The sequence below is a fragment of the Sorex fumeus genome, unplaced genomic scaffold, assembly GCF_029834395.1.
Source record: "Sorex fumeus unplaced genomic scaffold, SorFum_2.1 ptg000191l, whole genome shotgun sequence".
Classification (NCBI taxonomy): domain Eukaryota; kingdom Metazoa; phylum Chordata; class Mammalia; order Eulipotyphla; family Soricidae; genus Sorex; species Sorex fumeus.
Genome location: NW_026606248.1, coordinates 3,939,842 through 3,959,912, shown reverse-complemented (window position 1 = coordinate 3,959,912; position 20,071 = coordinate 3,939,842). Strand labels below are relative to the sequence as shown.

At 42.4% G+C, this 20,071-nt stretch overlaps 1 protein-coding gene across 1 annotated transcript in view; it reads right to left on the bottom strand.

The window, feature by feature from the left end:
• TAFA4 (TAFA chemokine like family member 4) overlaps window positions 1-8,570 on the bottom strand; it is a 269,005-nt gene extending 260,435 nt beyond the window's left edge. The window contains exon 1 of the mRNA XM_056108019.1: window positions 8,536-8,570. The gene's annotated coding sequence lies outside the window, so the exon portion shown is untranslated. The remainder of the gene's footprint in view (window positions 1-8,535) is intronic.
• Window positions 8,571-20,071: the final 11,501 nt, after the last annotated feature.

Sequence of the window (20,071 nt, the reverse complement as noted above, 5' to 3'; positions counted from 1 at the left end):
ACCTCAAACCTTAATTTTTGAAGTGAGAGAGACACAGAAAAGAAGGAGAATGGTACTAAAGATCAACTCACATCTACCCAAGTCTGTTTAAAGACTCTCCATGCTCCCAAGCCTAGCGGATGGTCTGCAGAGTGCAATACAAGAGTGAGAAGAAGGGCTGGAGTGATAGCACAGCGGGTAGAGCATTTGCCTTGCACGCGGCCGACGTGGGTTCAATTCCCAGCATCCTATATGGTCCCCCAAGCACCGCCAGGAGTAATTCCCTAGTGCAGAGGCAGAAGTAACCACTGTGCATCGCCTGGTGTGACCCAAAAAGCAAAAAAAAAAAAAAAAAAGTGAGAAGATGAGAGTTATATCCTGGGAGAACTGGGCCCCACGCTTAGCAATTTTATTTGCTCTTGATTTCCACCCATATTTATAGATGTGTGTGCATGTGTGCGTGTGTGTGTGTGTGTTGATGCGCACGCACACAGGCAAGCTGAGCAGAAACTAATCCAAAAATATAGATGAAGAAAGCTGTGTGTCTCCAATGTGAAGCCGGGTTGCATAATCAGTTCTGAAAGCAGAGAAAAGGTAACAGATGTTTACATTACAATCTGGCCAGTGCTAGAAGAGCTGCCAAATGATTTAAATGGTGAGGAAGATTGCAGGCCACAATGATTTTGCTGTCCCCGCTGAGAGAGGTATAGAATCTTCCTCAATAATACCTCCTTCGGAGGGCCTTAAATAAATACCCCTCCCCCTGCCTTATACAAATAGTTGTGGCTTTCAAGTTTCTTAAAAATTTAAAGTGGACATCAATAAAAAATAGGGGACCTGGAGAACTTATTTCAATATTAACATGAAGCTTATTCTGTTTGACAAAGAGAAATGCAATTTTTTTTTAATAAGCTGAACCAGAGCAACAGTGCAACACGTAGGGCACCTGCGTTGCCCGCGGCTGACCCAGTTCAATTCCTGGCACCCTGAACTCACAAGGAGTGATGCCTGAGTGCAGAGCCAGGAGTAAGTCCTGAGCACTCCCGGGTGTAGCCCAAAAATAAAAAAAATAATAATTTTTTAATTTAAAAAAAGATCTACGGTTGAGGATTGTAGCTCAGTGGTAAAACATTTGCCTTGTGAATGTGGGACCCTCAGTTCAAGCCACAGTCAGAAAAATAAAATTAAATTAAGAATTTTTATTTTCAGTTAAAAATAAAAACTCAAAATCTAGGTAGAGACTTACACTAAAAGACTTTTCTTATAATTTTGATTAAAGTGACAGCATTATAACAGTGTCATCAGGTGTGTATCATTATAAACAAACATCTGAATACAGTACAGTAAAGTTCAGCACTCAAAGTGCAATTCTGTCCTCTGCATAACTGAATCCTTTAACCCAATTTACCTTCTGGCAGGTAACCGCCAATTTGGACTAAAGTCTAAACATTTGTATTTACTTTATTTAATTCATTTGCTTGGCTGGTATCTCTATGTACTACTTAGAAGTGGATTCACACAGCATTTGCCTGTCTCCATCTGACTCAGTTCACTAAGCATATGCCCTCAAGGCTGTTTCCACAAATGGCCAGATTTCATCGAATTTATTTTTTAATAGATGAGTAGCATTCCATTGCATACCCAGTGGAGTTCAGCCTGTTGGTAAGAGTCTGGAAGATCAGTGCTCAGGTGGGAATGAGGGAGGAGTCACGCACTGGCCTGAGGTACTCAGGGCCTTGCACACATCACACATGAGGCATAAGTTCTCCCAACAGACCTCTCTCCCCTGCCATGTAATTTCTGACATTAATTTTTTGATAAATCTCCTTACTGTGCTCCAGAATCACCGCACCAATATGCATACACATTCCCATGAGAGCTGCAGAAGATTCCTTCTGCTCCACAGTTCTCCAATGCTGGCTGCTTCTGATCTTTTGAAAAACAGCCATTCTGGCATTTTTGGGGGGAGGGGATGAGTGATGGGGGGAGGACACACAAGGTACTGCTCAGGCTTACTCCTGGCTCTGCACTCAAGGATCATCCCTGGTGGGATCAGGGGACCATTTGGAGTACTGGGGGTGAAACCCAGGTCGGCTACACACAAGGAAAGCACACTACCATACCCAGTGCACTAGCTCTCTGGGCCCCAACCCCCACCTTGCATTCTCACTTGTCAAAACACGTTAACATTGGGGCCTGAGCAACAGTACAATGGAAAGGTGCTGGCCTTGCAGATCCTACCCAGGTTCAATCCCTGGCAGTTAACCACCTCCCCAACCCCGACCCCTCTATCACAAAGCTGGAAGGAGATTTTAGGCACAAAACACACACACACACACACACACACACACACACACAGGAGAAAGAAAAGTGGAAAACATACCTTTGGTTAGAGAGCAAGAGAACAGCAGTAAAGGTGCTTGCCTTGTATATAACAGTCCTGATTGATGTTCAGCACCATATATAATGCTCTGAACCCCACCAAGAGTGATCCCTGAGCACAGTGGGTGTGGTCCAAAAAATAAATCAAAACTCAAATCTTTAAAACAGAAGCCAACAGTGATTAAAATAATACTATACATGTAGCGATCTGAGTTTCTGAGCTTAATTAAAAAGTTGGTACTCAACACAAAAAACAATAACATCCAGTGTTGGCATAGGTACAGGGAAAAGGGGGACCCTTATTCACTGCTACTGGGAATTTGCACTGTTCCAGCTTTTCTGAAAAAACAACATTTAAATGCCTCAAAAAAAAAATAAAAACTAGGAATTGAGTTTCCGTATGACCCAGAAATCCTCTCTTGGAAATAAAGTCCAAAAACACAATTCAGAAAAGACATCTGCACTCCTATGTTTATAGCAGCACAATTCACAATAGTCAAAATATGGAAGCAACCTAAGTGCCCAAGAACAGACAAGTGGATTAAGAAGCTATAATACATACATATATATATATAGTGGAATATTATGCAGCCACTACAAAAGATGAAGTCATAAAATTTGCTGATATATGGATGGATCTGGAGAGTATCATGCTGAGTAAAATGAGTAAGAGGAAGAGGGACAGAGAATGATCACACTCATTTATTTATGGATATAAAGAAATGTAGGTGGGGGTACAATGCCCAAAGACAATCAAAACAAAGGACAAATCTGGTCCTTTGTAGGAAGCTTGCCACCATGAGAGAAAGGGGATTAAGACAGGGAATGGGCCACTACAACAATGATGTGGGAAAGTGGTCAATTTGGATGAGAAATGGGTGCTGAAAGGAGGTAGAGTTATATGTATATTGTGCTTTCAGTAACAGTATTACACACCACAGTACCTAAAAGGGAAAAATAAAGAGAAAGTGTCTGCCATAGAGGCAGACTAGGGAAGCTGGAAACATTGGTAGAGAGAAGGGGACAATGGTGAAGGGATTGGTGTGGGAACACTGCACACCTGAAACTCAATTATGAATGATTCTGTAACTTGGTAGTACTGCACGGTAGCACTGTCCTCCCATTGTCATCAATTTGCTCCAGTGGGCACCAGTAACGTCTCTAGTGTGAGACTTGTTACTGTTTTTGGCATATCAAATACCCCACAGGGAGCTTGCCAGGCTCTGCCGTGCAGACGGGATACTCCCAGTAGCTTGCCGGGCTCTCTGAGAGGGACAGAGGAATCGAACCCGGGTTGGCCTCGTGCAAGGCAAATGCTCTACCCACTATGCTCTGTAATCCACAATTATTCAATAATTTTATTTCTTTAAGTTGGGAACTCTGGGCAAGCTACTATGCTATCTGCATAAAAAATTCTCAACCACAAATGTTCTCAGCCACAGCATTGGAGACATTTTTAATCAGATTATTCTTTTTTTGTTTTTCTTTTTGTTTTAGGGTCACACCTGGCAGAACTCAGGATTATTCCTGGCTCTCATTCAAAGATCACTCCTGGTAGGGCTTGTGGGACTGTATGGGATGCTTGGAATCCACACTAGTCAGCTACATCCAGCCCCTATCAGATAATTCTTTATTGCATGCTTTTTTTTTTGTGAGTTATTCAGCGCCATCTTTGGTCTCTACCATTGGATCTGCACCTAATTCTACCCCTGTTAACTACAAGCAAAAAGTCTCCAAACATTGCCATAGTCCTTTAGAGGTAAATGTGCCCCCAGTTAAGAACCACTGCACTAGAGCGTCCTTAGATTTCTTTATTTCTAAAAACTTTCGCTAATTATTTCAGAAACTTCATCTGAAAACTTAGGTGTGGATTATATAACTCACAGATAAACACATATGGCATGCCAAGAACTCAACAATATTTTCCTGATTTGGTGAGAGAAGAATAACAAGAAAATAAATCAAAATAAATCCAGGAGTACTCAGAAAAAAAAGTAAGACATGATGGTTATTAAACTAATAATAATAATGACACTAGCTTCTGGTAGTTTCTCCATCCATTAAAACAGTTCAAATGCTGCAGAGTGTTAGTTCAATTACTTTCTAGCTTGCAATGATGCTAAAGCACTAACAAAGTACTTAAAGCATTAACAAAGTCAACATAGATTATTTTGCATGCAACAACTTATTTTTCAATTTTTTAGAAGTCTAATGCCTTTATGAAAAATAAAAGGATATCTCAATTCCCTCTAAGAGAGATTCCTTCTAATGACGTAAAAGGAGAAAAAAAATCCACATCTTTGCCATTTTTCTTTTTCTAAATATAGCATCTTCTTTTATTTATCTATTTTGTCAACCAGAACTTTCTAATATCTGGTGCTATCTTACTTTTGAACTAAAATTATTTAAGCTTATGTTAATGATTTGCTACTGTAAGATCTCGACACCATTTGAATTAAAAGGAGACCAAAAAATATCCAACATGATTTCAGATTCATGACTTTGAAAATCAGTAGTTTTCTTATGTAGAGAAGAACATGTCATTACTATCAACAGACTAAAAAAACTAAATCTTCAATTAGAATGACCATTATTATTATTATTATTATTATTCACAATCATGCCAGAAAATAAGATTTTACTTCCAAATTATTAGTTTACTTTTAGAGCAATTTAAAAACAAAAAGTATAAAAGAGGAAAGTATGACACAATAAATTAACATACTATGTTCTCTTCCACAGGTAAACTTTAAATCATTATCTAAAATTATCTCATCTTCATTTTAACATCTGGAACTTTTCATGTGCTCAAAAAGGTCAAAATTGAGTCACTTAACTCAATCGCTGCACAATTCTTCTTTTATATATCTCCTTTGGAGCTGCAAATACTTAAAAGAAGTAAAGAAGCTAGCTGATACATGCTTACTAAATACTTGAGCTGGGTTCAACTAGCATCATATTATAATAAACTGAGTTTTGATTGTGAACCAGGGGATGTTGTACTCCTCTGCAGAGGACTAAAATGAGGAATTCAAAGGCATTACGGCAGCTCTTCCCTGCAGGTTTCTATTGGAGGGACACTCAGTGAGGAGTTAGTGCCTGAAATTCTAATCTGGGCTCTTTTTTATACCATAGTAGATGTGGCAGTAGTAGATATCATTAGCAGATAGAGTATGGCAAATTCAAATCAAAATATCATATACCCTTGATCTTCTGAAGAGTGAACTCTTAGGTGCTTTCCAGACTTAAAATTTTGTCAAACCTTTGTGGCTCAAAGCTACAAGGACTGCTTAGGGTGGCCATGAGCCCACTAACGATGTCTTCAAAATTATTAAATTATGAAGTGCTTAAATGATGTGGCCAGGATTATGTCACCCAATCTCTTGGCAGACCTCTATTTCCTATTCCTTATTCCCCACCTTCCTGCTTTTAAAAATTAGGATAAAGCACACAATATGATTTCCCAATCATTTGTCATTGAATTCAGGATTGAAGCCAGCTTGCTAATCCTGGGAGAATTACATTCAACTCCTAATGAAAGGCACGCATGAGCACAAATTAGCATATCACCTAGATGTTCCATCTATTTCAAGAACCCAAAACAACAATAATAATAATAAAAAGATTAGTTCGTTTACCATGATAGCTCTCTTTATGGGTAAATAATAGAGCCATAAATCATGGTGAAAAACTCCAAAAGAAGGTATGAGGTGGGGATTGGGGGGGGGGGTACTTATGCAAATCATAAAGGGATCTATAAAACTGCAATCTGAGAATTTCATTATTAAGCTAAGCCTCTTTGTACAGAAATCCCAACTCTCCAACTGGGCAGCTAATTGAGAGTTAGGAAGAGCCAAAAGACTCCCCTCTTTTTCTCATTCATCACAGGCAATATAGAAACCCTTGCTCAATATGATAATGTGACTTTTGTCAATGCATTTTTCACATGAGATAGAGGATTGGCTGTTGATGATGTCATACTCCTGGGTTAATCCCCAGTGAATGCAGGTTTAATATCAGATGCACCCACACATTATTTACATAACAAAGTATTATATTAAGTGTAACAATAAGTAAGTAGTGCAGATAAAAGCACCTGTTAGAGAAAGGCTATGTGCCACTGAAAAGGAGATGGGGGACAAAGCAAAGAATTATTCTTTTCTTTTTTTTTTTACTAAATGGAACTAGGTCATCAAACAATACACATCTCTAAAAAAAGCAAACAATGAATATTGATATCCAAGTGACCTAGAACATTCTAGCCCTAAAACTATAAAATAGTGGCCTCCAGTTAAAAGTAAATAAATTTTTAAGTAGGCAAGTTGAAATGTTTATAGGTTGGGAATGGGGAAAAATAAAAAAGAATTCATTCAAAAAATAAGTGAATCAGCAGCCACTGCCTTCCTGAGGAGGATAACTTTCTGATCTTTAATAGAGGAAACTGGCTGAGTCAAATCATAGCTTAAAGCCTAATACATTTCAGTGTCAAAGGGTAGTTAAGAAGGTACAAGGGATGGAGAGAGTCATGCAACACAGAACAATGAGACAGAAGAAAACCTTGAAATACAGCTTTTGGCTATGAGAATATTGATCAAGGAATACCCACACACACGAAGAAAGCTTTTTGCACAAATGAGCAATGCCAACAAATCACACGGTCCGTTTGGGAGGACATAAGTCATCGTTAGTCATAATGATTCTGCAAACTGCTCTCACGCTGCCTTATTAAGGTCTGTATTTTCAATCCAAAGGAAGTGTTGGGCTTGCACACTGATTTATGACTACAAACTTAGCAGAAATGCTTCTCGCTGTAAAACCACAGTGAGCTGTTGAAGAATTCTTCAAGTCACATTTTCAAATAGCCAGGTAGAAAAATGCTGATAGTACTGTGGGAAAAGATGCCCCCAAATTATTTTAGCCCCACCCCCCTTTAATTCAGGCCCTGCCTGAACTGGGTTCAGACGGTTCTACCTTGTTTCTACCCTCTAGCCCCTTTCAGCGGATGTGAAGTGGCCAGCACCATGAAAAAGCTAAGTGTGCGTGTCTGGGTATGCTCCTAGGGGCTTCGGGTTGCTGCGGACAAAACCGTTCACAAGGATTTTCGAAACAGACCCGGACCGTGGCTTTGAACAAGCCCAGGGGATCGCCTGTCACATCACATCAGCTTCGCTCGCCTTGGAGACATAGGCATTGAAAAGTTAAAGGGGAAAGAAAAGAGTTCACAAATAAACACTCTTCACCGAGGTGCAGGGGGCGGGGGGCATCTAAGTCCTGGTGGAGGGTGGGCATACTGCTAGGTCTCAGCTAGTGTGTGTGTGTGTGTGTGTGTGTGTGTGTGTGTGTGTGTGTTCTTTTTGTGTGAATGCCTTGCAGAGAGATGATTCATCGCTTGCTTGGGCTCACTGGGGTCCACGGACTCCCCGGCCCCCGCTCCCGCAACATTGTATGTATTGTAAGAAACACGCACGGGTGGCACCGTGGGGCACAGCGTCCGGTTGGGATAGTGTCCCTAGGTACCGAATATGAATACGAGGCTTTGAACGGGAAAAGAAAAGTGGATCCGACCTGCCGAACGCGAAGACAAGTCCCAGCCCCGCTCGCGTCCTCTCCTGGGGCGCGAAGCTTTCCCTCCCGCGGGAGGCGCGACGGGCACCCCGGCTGCGGCCCGGAGGGTCACCTGCTCCCACCCCCACCCCTCGGATCTCGGCCCAGCGCTGAAGCAGAAACCCTCGCCGGGCTTCTCCAGAACCGAGTGAATTCCGCCTCGCCTCCCCTCCCCGGACCCGTGGCTCAAGGGGCCCTCCCCGCTGCGAAGTCCCCTCGCGGCCACCGAATGTCAGGCAGGACCCCCGAAGTTGGAAGCGGCCGTTGCCTCTCCCACGTCTTCGATCTGGAGGGCCACGACCAACTTTTCCGGCACAGGTCGACCCCCAACCCGAAGAGCCAGGACGGGGCGGGTCCGGGAAGGGGGGTCGGGGGGAGGTCGGGTCGCCCCGAGCTGGTCAAGGAGAAACCAGTCGGAACGGTGCCGGCCCGCCGGACGGCGTCCGAGCGCTAGTCCAAAGGCGCCCAACCCCATCTTCCACCCCTCGACTCCGCTCCCGCCCGCGGCCCAGCCGGACCGAGCGCCCCGAAGAGGGCGCGATCTCCGCCCGGGAGCCCGAGGATGCTCACCGTGCCTCCTCCCTGCGGGCGCCCGCAAAGCAGCCCAGCGCCTCCGCCGGCCCCTCGAGAAAGTTCTCGCGTCTCTCCGAAGGCAAGCCGGGAGCTGGCGCGGCGGGAGCTGCCGCGACCCCTCGAGAGCGCAGAAGCCGCGCGCCCCCGTGCGCCCCGTCCAGGGCTGCGAGCGCCGAGCAGTGCGGAGCCCGCGGGCCGCAGCCCCGGCCGGGAGGGGCCGGACCGCCGCGGGCCGCGCTGATTGGCCGCGCCGGCCGGAGCTCCGGCCGGCCGGGTGGTCCACGTGGGCCGGCCCTCTCCCCGCCCCGCACCTCTGCTCGGTCCGCGCGCCCCCACCCCTACCGGGCGCTCCTCTCCCCAGCGCCTCGCTGTGGCCGGCACTCGAGCAGGTGCGGGAGAAGGGACTTCGCCACTACCTGTGCGCAGCGATGGGCCCTGCAGACGGGGACCGGCTGCACCCCCAAATCCTTTGGAGACCAAAGCAGGTCCAAACAGGCTTCCTCGGCCACCCAGAGCAGAGCGAACGCATCGCGGATCTGGCTGTTACGTAACTCATGTAACTTGCTTGCGTGAGAGAGGAGCAAAAGCAACACACCTGTCAAGACCTGAATCCTTCTTTTAAAAAAATTTAAACTGTCCCAAGACTTCTTTGGATCCTCCCCATCCTTCCCCCGAGTGACTGATAGTAATTCGTGACCCTTACACTGCATTTATTTTGCAGACCACCCTATGTGGTCTCCGTGTTAGAGAGAAGAACATAGGACACAAAGAATTTGAATAACTTACTAAGGAGCCCACAGTTAGTCAGTGCGATTTAGGAATGCTGGCTCTCAGAATCAGTACCTCCATTTTCACAAGGCCCCCAGGTAACATGAACTTTAAGGTGCTTGTCTTTGCCCTGTTAGGTTGTTCTCTGTCGTTGGTTACGTATAAATCTTTCCCTCTCATTGACAAAAAAATTATGCATCATATGGTCCAGTTGCTCTCCAAAATCTATTTGTACTACTCTGTGCCTCTTAATTATAATTTCATCTAATCTCTGCCAGGCCCCCTGTCTCTGTTCTTGCCTTTGTTCTATTGACATAAGTGCACACACACACACACAAATTGTAACATTATGTGGCCTATCATTTGACATTTCCCAATCCAAAACACTTCCTTTCATATTCAAAATTCGGACTGCCATTAATGACAGCTAATGACCTGTCTGGGGCTAGAGCGATAGCACAGGAGTAGGGCGTTTGCCTTGCACGCAGCCAACATGGCCCACCCGAGTTCGATTCCTCCGTCCCTCTTGGAGACCCCGGCAAGCTACCGAGAGTATCTCGCCCGTACGGCAGAGCCTGGCAAGCTCCCCGTGACCTATTTGATATGCCAGACACAGTAACAACAAAGTCTCCAATGGAGACATTACTGGGCCCTCTCGAGCAAATCGATGATCGATGGGAGGGCCTTTACTTTACTTACTTTAATGACCTGACTAAGAAGAAATTCAAGTTTCAGAAATAGAATTTTGATCCTTAAAGAGTGCCTCAGTACAGGGATTTCATGAAAGACAACATCAAGTCCAAAGGGAGCCTGAGATTGTGTGCCAGGATATGCCACACTCTCTCTTGACACTGTTCACCCTTTTGCTCAGTAAATATGAGAACCTATGCCAGTCAACCACTGTAACATTGTAGGTTTGAACAGAAGTAAATGATACTCCAAAGTGCTTACTTTCATTTAGTTGGGGTCTTGAAAGAGAGATAGGCTTTACTACCATAAATAAGTGAATCACAGAGCATGGTAGAAGGCACATTACACAGAAAAATCAAATGCAGGAAAATGAAATGAGAGCGAGAAGGTTGGGTTTTGGGGGCGGGGGGGAGCAGGGGGGAATGTTTTGGGCCACAACCCAGCAGTGATCAAGATTTACTCCTGGCTCTGCACTTAGGAATCACTGCTGGCAGTACTGTGGGACCTTTGGGGTATCAGGGATCAAATCCAGGTCAGCCACATGCAAGGTCAGTGCCCTATCCACTGTAGTATCTCTCCAGCTCTGCAGTTACTATTTTAAAGGAAGCTTCTAGGCCAGTTCTTACTTAGAAGATAACTTTTGGACAGACTTAGAAGAGCTAAAATAGTAAGTCATCACATTCATTCATTCACTAAATATTTATTGATCAAAATGCGTGCCAAGCATGATTCGGGTATGGGTCTATGTAGTACTCTTTTTCATATTTCCAAGTTTCCCTGGACTAAAGTTTCCTTGTTTTGATGGACAAGAAAGGTAAGCAAATTTTCATGACTTGTGCTAATATCATATTTCTCCATCCTAAGTGTTCAATAAGTTAGAGATTTGGTCGTGTACCTGCCCTCCACTCCAATTCCTATACTGACCTTCTAACCTCCAGTACTTCAGAACGTGATCTTTCATAGAAATGAGGTATTTTCAAGATGGCCAAGTTAGAATGAAATAAAGTAGGCTCTCATTGAACATAACTGTTTCCCCTATAGGAAGTGTGGAGACACAGAAAAGGAAAAGATGGATACAGGGATTGGAGGCAGAGATTGGGCTACAAGGCAAGAAGGGTGAAATTATGGGCAAACCACGAGCAAGGAGAAAGGATGGAGGAGGAGCTGTCTCTCCGCCTTCAGAAGACAACCAACAAACTGATCTCTGATATCCAACCTCCAGAGATGTCAGAAAATCAATTTATTTTGTTAAGCTATCAAGTGTGGGGGCTTTGTTATAAAAGCCCTGCCAAACAAACACAGATATGTTTAGAAAGAAAGGTGATACTTAGGTGACTCATACCAACTTCCAAGTCTTTCGGTAATAACAAGAACTCAATGTGATCTGATGAATTAAGATTTACTAAGCAGGAATCCTTTAGGAGACCACTACCATGCTCTGAATTTCTCTGCCTTTCTTTCCTTTCTTTAAACAGAATTTGTCTGAACTCAGTCATTGAATCTCCAGTTCTTTCCTTTCCATTTCAACTGCTTGAGGACAAGAACCCGAGTGTCCACACCCACAATCACATTTGGTGAGAAGTAGCCTTTAGTTAACTGTCTGCATCATCACCATCTACCAAAGCAGATAGAAGGGTCCAGGTCATGATCTTATGGAAAATAATAAAACTAAAGAGGAAATCACCCTGAAGTAACCCAAAGGCATGACGACCATGCCCCATAGAGGTACAAATCCTCAGCTCTTCAGATATAGAGAAACTCAGATGCAGAAACCAAGATACCAACCAGAAAAGGAGACTCCCCAACCAAGGAGAAGCTCCAGAACAATATAAAAGTCCTGATGAGGATATGAAAGTACCATCATGATCTCAAGGCCTTCTCTGTGACAAAGCCTAGACTAACTCTTGTGTATGAAGAGAACTCAAAACCAGGAAATTTAAAGAAATCATATATCACCTTCTCTCAAAAGCTTTTCTCTGCTTTTTTCCACTCTGGAAGAATCTGTGTTCTCTCTTGAACACATATTCCTCCCTTTATCTCCCTCACATCTAAGTTTTAACCAATAATAACTTTTTTGCTTTATAAAAAAAAGACTAAGCAAGTCACCACCAAAATAAAAAAATGTATTTAAAAATTCCAGAAGAACCTTAATAACTCAATTATTCCTATCAACTATATATCTAAATGCCTATTATGTGCCAAGACCTGGTATACAGTGACAAGCAAGTCTTTGCTCTTATGTGACTTGTGTGCATTGTTATGTGGATAATTGAATAGAAAAACCAACAAATGTATAAACAAGGTAATTTCAGAGGAGAATAAAGTACTTAAAAGAAAAGAAAATACAACTAGAGGATTAAAAAGAAAAAACAGGGAATGTGTTTAGTTTCGATTAACTGCCCTGTGAGGTGGTAATCATGAAGCCAAGATTTCAATGACAAAAAGTCATCCAAGCATAGATCTGGCAAAAACCATCCAGGCAGAGATAACAATTCTTCTTCTAATAAAATATCCTTGCAATTCATTCCTTAATACCCTTTCTTTCTTTCTTTACCATCCATTTGAGGTTCTGCAAAATCAATCAATGTCTGTTTAATTTTTAAAAAAAAGAAGAAAGAAAGAAAGAAAGAAAGAAAGAAAGAAAGAAAGAAAGAAAGAAGAAAAAAGAAAAAGGGGGTCAAATATTTTTCTCTTCTTATTAAGTCGTGCCAACACACATGCACACTCTCACAAAACACCCCTTGCAGTGCCTCTCAATTTGTAGTTAATGACAGCATGTGACTTGGACATTGTGTTTATTTTCTTCATTTGTATAGCATCCAGAACACTACTGGCCATGTCCTGGTGTTTAATCAATACACTGAGGACCAACTGTGCCTACAAAGGACCATTCCCCACTCTTCTACATCTATTTATAAAAGCCTCTTATTATCAAGTCAAGCTTCCATCTTCAGCTTTTGCAAAACTCATGTACTTATTTTAATACTTATTTATAGTTTAACATTTAGCATGTAATATTTACTTGGGAGACTACTAACAATACTAACATCATTGGAACTTGCGCATTGTTCACTATGCTAAATGTTTCACATAGACCAGTATCCTTATAACCCTACAAAATATATTTTCTTACCTATATGTTCAGTTTGACAAATGAAAACAACTGACACTCAGAGGAGGTTAAGCAATCTGCCCACTGTCGAACCCCTCTTAGAGGGCAGTCTGGGGCCTTAAGCCTGTCTCCCTGTTCTGTGAGGCTGAGCTGGGGTGGACAAACAGAAAGAAAGGAATGAAGGAAGAACTGAAAGAAAGCAAAAAAACAGTTGTCTATTCCTTTGCCTTGGACTTTGAAATTTTCAAAGCACTGGGTTATAACTTTCTTTTTTATTTATCCCAGTCCTGTAGCTTTCAAGTTCACTTTTCTAGTCAGATATTTGCTTTGCCTTCCCTTACTTCAAACTGGAAACTGTAAGAACTTTGATAAATGAAACAACCGCAATTTTTTTTGGTTTTGTTTTCAGACTGTTTCTTAGCATCCTCTGAGGAAATGAGACACAAGGTTCTTAGGACTCAGCCTACTTTGACATACATCTGTACTGCATATATTGACAGTTCCCCCAAACAAAAGGGGGCTTCCCCCTCATTCAAATAGCAGAGGGCATTGTACTTTGGCCAGAACCAAATTCTGTGTGTAATGCAGCACCAGCTCTGGCCCTCTTCACAGGGACACCGACAGAGCCTCCTGCCTGAGAGACAGTTATCTAAAAATGGCTTCAGCTGCTCTTTCTGAACCACTTTCTATTCTTGTGGCTTCCCCACAGTCCTGGTCAGGGAGAAAGCCCAGGGAACTTGGCAGGGCAGAAAGAGAGAAGCTCTTGCTCCTTATATCCTGGATTCCCCTGCCTCACAGAGGAAGTGGGCAGCCGTTTTAGCTGTTAAATGACTTCCTGCCTGGAATGGGTTGGTCAGGCTTGCTTTAAACTTCTGGAACTGAGACAAGGTGTCTGGCCATTTGCTTTGGAAGGCTCAGGTGGGTTTCGCTATCCTTCCCTTTGCTGACCACAACTGCTGAATAATGTATGCCCTGAAAAAAGAACAGTACTTCAGGGCAAATTAGCATTAGAAGGATTTATGATACCACAGTGGGAGGGCGTTTTTAGAGATCACACAGGAGCTGTGGCATGAAGCAATACAAGCGAGTCCAAGCTGGAACAACTCAGGTAGATTCATCAAAGAAATAATGTTCCTTCTGGTGCCTCTCTTCCCATCCCTCCTACCTCCATCTCCCAGTATGGTCCTAGTACTCCCTCCATAGGAGACTGTATTCATCATTCATTAATTTATTCCTTCATTGATTCTTTTATTAATTTATTTGAATTTCTGTTTGTTGGAGAACTACTGGTGCACTGTGCTTATGGCAGCAATTCCCATAATAGGCAAAAGGTAGCAGCCCAAATCTCCACTGATGGATGAATAGATTAACAACAGAAAGGAAGCAAATTCTGATACATGCTAGAATGTAGACAAATCAGTGCTGGAAAGAGTACAGTGGGTAGGGCACTTGCCTTACAAGCAAAAAAGCCAAGTTTGATCCCTGGCATCTCGTATGATCCCCCAAGCAGTAGTACTAGTAGTAATTTCTGAGTGCCAAGCCAGAATTAACCCCTAACTATTGACTGGTGTGCCCCCCCGAAAAAGTAATAATATATAGACAAGTTCTGAAGATACTTCGGTAATTCAATACCGAATTGAATTTTGTAAACCAAATACAAAAAGACAAATGCTTTGTAATTCTATTTATATGAGATACCTAGAGTAGTCAAATGCTTAAAATCAGAAAGTATAATAGTAGTTGTCAGAGAATGGGAATGAGAAGAAAGAATGCAAAATAGAAACAGTTCTGGGATGAGGGAGGTGGTGTCGGAGATAAAGTCTCTGACCTTGCATGCAACTGACCCAAGTTGAACTACAGCTCCACATGTGGTCCCCCAAGTACCAAGATGACCCCTGGGTGCAGAGCCAGGAGTAGAGCCTGAGCACCTCCAGTATGACCCAATATATATGATAGATAAATAGATAATCAGCAAAATGAAGAGTTCTGAAGAAATATGGTACTTATATCACAGCTGACCAGAATCAGACTAAAAATATTTTCACCTGTGCTTAACGCTGCTCAGGCACTTGAGATACAGGTACAAAAGACATGTATAATCCCTGACTTCAAAGAACTAAACAGAAGTAAACCATGATAACCAGAATAGAATCCTTTATTCCATCATACTTTCTTGGAATAAATATTTTTTGTTGGGTGTCTTCTAGGTTGCAAGCTCTCTGTTTCCTACTACAGTGCATTAGCAAACCAGACCCAATCCTCACAGGACTATCAGACTAACTGAGAAGAAAGAAAATTAAGAGAAATGACTGTTCTCTAATCCCTTTGCTCCATCCTAATTTACTGGCTCTTTATACTCTCACTTTCTAGACTCTAACAGGCGATCTTTGGAAATTTGCTAATAATATCTTGATTTTAAACTTCTAATTGTTCTTTCTCCCATATTTGCATCACATTTAGCTGGCAAGACAGAAACAATATATTAAGGCAGTATTTTCCAAACTGTGATTTTTATCCCACAGATGGTCTGCAAAATTATTTTAGCTGTAATGCCAAAGAATAATATTAATAGTTATGATCTGCCGTGTGTTTGTAAAGTTAATTGATAACTCAATCCCAGGACTTCTTAGATACCATCATTTGGAGTGCAGTTAAGGGAAAAGTTGGTTCCAGGCCCTGGGGACACGGCTCAAAGGGCCTCAGAGCACGCTCAGCATGCAGGAGTCCCAAGTTCAATCTCTGGCACCATGCGATTCCCCAAGCACAACCCCCACCACCCGCAACTGGGAGCAACCTCTACACCAAACCAAGAGTAGTCCTCAGGACCAGCAGGCATGACCCATAAATAGAAGCAAACTGACAAGAAGATGGTCTCAATTTAAGAAAAATATCAGGGGGAAAGTAATAGTCATTTGGACACATGACAAAATCAGAAAGGTAAGATGCAACGAAATCATGAAAGAAACTTATATTTGTGAAAATAAGAATGACTTCATTGGCATAAATGCTCGACCAGTGATGGTCTGTAAAGAATGACATCCCACAGAAGCCCAGCCTTTGGAGTTTTCATGTCTCACCTGCGGTCTAGCCAAGGTTCGGTCTAACCTCTTCCCTTTCCAACTCTACAACTGTTTGGGGAGGCTACTCCACATAGCACCGATGTGTACTGAGAATCTCCTTCTGCCCTCTCTGCCAGCTCAGCTTCACCAGGTTGGAGACGGTAGGTGTAGAGACACCAAGCAGGTAGGGAAGATGCGATGAAGAATGGAAGATAGTTGATCAAGTTTGAAGCTTGGGTTTTATGCATTCTGAGCCCTGAAAATGGCAACTATGCCAAACTAAAGGTGAAACAGCAGCCAGGCTTCCGGACTTTTTCTGTCCTATTTATTCCATTAGACATCTAATGCAAAATATTGGAGAAAGCAGAAAAACACAAATTGGGTTTTATTCCAGCTCTCTTTTCATCTTCCCTATTTTCATACAGGCAACAAAACCGCATGCCATTTTGCTTTTATTTTTGGACTTGAATTTTTTACCTCTCCCTGAACAACATTACTTAGTAAAAGGTCATAAATGTTAAAGTAGGATTTAAGAGAAATATGGTACTTGGACATCTGACATTTGGAATACTCTTGATCAAGGACTTACCAAGTGAAACCAAATATTTCAGCGGACCTCAAATTTCATGGATTCCAAACAACTTGCAATGCTAGACATTAAGCTCACCTGCTAGGCATCCTCTTCTGAGAAAGCACACCACTCAAACCCCTACTGCACACAAACCAATGTAGGGGAAAGAAGTCAGCTCCCCATTCATATAACATTTCATATGAAGTGTTTTGTGCACGTCAAATCCAGAAGTATACTTAGATGCCAGTACTTAAAGAAGATGATAAATGTGCATATATGCCTTGCCCATATCTTAACTCTGGTTTGTTGGGGGTTTTGTTTGTTTGTGGTTTCATCCCCTTCCACAGTGCTGGGAAGATGTCCCTCAATAGCTCGAAGCTTTAGTCTTTCAATCATATAACTCAAAGTACAACACCGCCCCCCCACCCCCCACCCCCCCACCCCCACTTAGCCTTAAATTTAAGAAATGTAGGTTCAGAGCAATATACAATGGGTAGGGCATTGCCTTGCATGCAGACAACCTATATAGTCCTCCAAACACCTCCAGACATGAATTCTGAGTGCAGAGCCAGGAGTAACCCCTGATCATTGCCCAGTGTGACCCCAAAACTACATACACATAAACATACACACACACAATTTTTAAATCTGAACCAACTAGTTTTACAAGCACATCTCATGCCCAGTCAGAATTAGGGGATTTATAGCAGTCTCATCATAATCATGTGCTTATATGTTCCCATTCTCCCCTCAAAGAAGTAGTTTTGGAGACTCAAAGATAGTCTATTGGTAGCGTGCCTGTTGGGCAGAAATGAGGTCTGAGTCCTATCCTTGCCACCATTCAGAGAGTGATACTGCCACTTGAGATCCCTTATACTATAATATAGTGTGAAATATCCAGTGGATTGTAACCATAAAAGAAAGTGTGGATACACTAAAACCATGTCTGAACCCCCTGGTTATCACACTAACAAGAGTAGAAAGGAAAAAGAAAAGAAAAAAGGAGCTTTGGGCGATGTTATCAAAAGCCCATTTTCAGAGTTTCCCTCATCCACCACCTTAATGGATGCGTTCACAGGCCAAGAGCTAATGAGATGATTTGGGACTCCTAAGTCAAGTCTATCCACTCAATAAGTCATACTTATGGTATGGCTGAAAAGAACAAACAAACCGAAAAGGGTCAGTTAGAATTTTCTTCCTAAATTTTGAAAATGAGAGCCCAAAAGACCAAGTCATTTTGTTGGGGCATTTGAACTGAATGTCAATAGAACAGATGGCGCAACGATTATGGGCAATGTGCAATTGAAGTTATGAAGAGTCATCCTACTGAAATTAGCCAAGATAAACATTGATCTCAGAACACAGCTCCTCTGAAAGAGTGTCAAGCATTGCTGACTCAGTTTGCTGGTAGAAAGAATGTTTAGAGACATTGCAATAGAAGTAGGGGTCCCAGGGTCACACATTTTAGTGCCATTATTCCCCTCATCTCATTTCCTCATTGCATGAACTCCATAAATCTAATTTACGAGTGAAAGCTGAGGTTCAAAGAACTAGTCTCTTTTTTCTTAGCATGGGTTTTGAAGCTAAAAATCTCTAAGTAGAGAAAGCACACCCTCCATATCCAACACACACACACACATACACACATACACACACACACACACACACACACACACACACACCTCTAGGTCAAGATCAAGTCAAAAGAATAAAGTTCTTGCCTTGGAAACTTGAGTAACAAAATAAGATCTGAACTGGAGGCCAGGATTTGGAAGTCATCTACCTTTGGTTCTGGAGAGACTCATTAAAGTTTGGGAGCAACTGAGGTGGTCCAGTAAATGATCACAGTTAGCCAACAACAAGGACAGATTGTATTAATTGAGCACTTTCTCTGCAAGGTGGGTACACAGTATGTATAATCCATCAGCAAAAGAAAGATTAGGGGGACACTTGTGAAGAAACAGAGAGCGTGCTTCTCAGGCACCATAAGATAAAAGAGACTTTGAATCATTTTGTGATTTTCCTCCCACGCTGAGTTTGCATCACATCATCACAAGGAGCTTGGTCTAAAAAATTCAGGAGAATCTTCCTTTCATATTTGAATCTCTAACTAATCTTGCAAATGAACAAAGACCTGTAGGGCCAGGCTGAAGAGAAGAGGCAGAGAATGTCAAGCAGTGGGTGCCAGGCTGAATACGGTGACCCTGAAGGCCACTCTGCCTGGAGTCTTGATACAGAAAGTTCACAGTGAGTTGATTTTGCACCTGGAAAATTCTGAGCATTTTGAACTTTTTTATTATGACTCTCTTAATGGCAACATAGAAAAATGTCATCATGTCAGCACTTTATCTTACAAGGTTATTAGCACATGCCAACCTAAGTTTTAAGGAATAAAAAAAAGTGCTCAGGTAATTTTTTTAAAAAAATATTCCCCTGTACTTCCCTTTTATTCCATAAGCCTGCTTTCCATGCTTATCTGCAACAAATTCAAGCACTCAAGAGTATACTTACAACCCTGAGAGAAACAGATACCAAAGCAAAACTCAGAGAACAAAAAGATAAACTACGGCTTATGAGTTTCAAGAAAGGCCACTGAAACCCATGCTGGAGATAAGTTTTGAAAGAGCTTCTGAGCCCTGGCAACCAGGTATTTGAATATATACATATGTATACATATGTATATATTTAAAAAGGAGCCACAACACAACCTGAGCAATAGATTGGAGGAAAAGAGCCTCTTCCCTAGCTTTCAGACAAGGTACTGAATCTGTGGACAGGGGAGACTCAAGATAGCGAGGAGACCAAGTAAGTGGTGGAGAACATTATGGACCACTCTCCCAAGTCATTCAGCTCCCGATGTGAGGGTTTGACCTAAGATGAGCAGATTCAGGTTTCCCAACCGCAGCACATATTTGTGTAGAGTAACCCTCTTAGAAGGCTACCCTGCCTACTCGGGGATTTTTAGCAGAATTCATGGTCTCTACCTACTAGATGCCAGGAGAAACGCCGAAATGGCAATCCAAAATAACTCAGATAGAGGCTGGAGTGATAGCACGGCGGGCAGGGCATTTGCCTTGCACATGGCCGACATGGGTTCGATTCCCAGCATCCCATAGGGTCCCCTGAGCACCACCAGGATTAATTCCTGAGTGTAGAGCCAGGAGTAACCCCCGTACATCGCCGGGTGTGACACACAAATAAATAAATAAATAAATAAATAAATAAAATAAATAAATAAATAACTCAGATATTGCCAAATGGATACTGAGCATGGGAATGAACAGCGTTTGGAGAGTGGGAACTAGGGAGTGGTGTGGTGAAAGTGAGATTTTT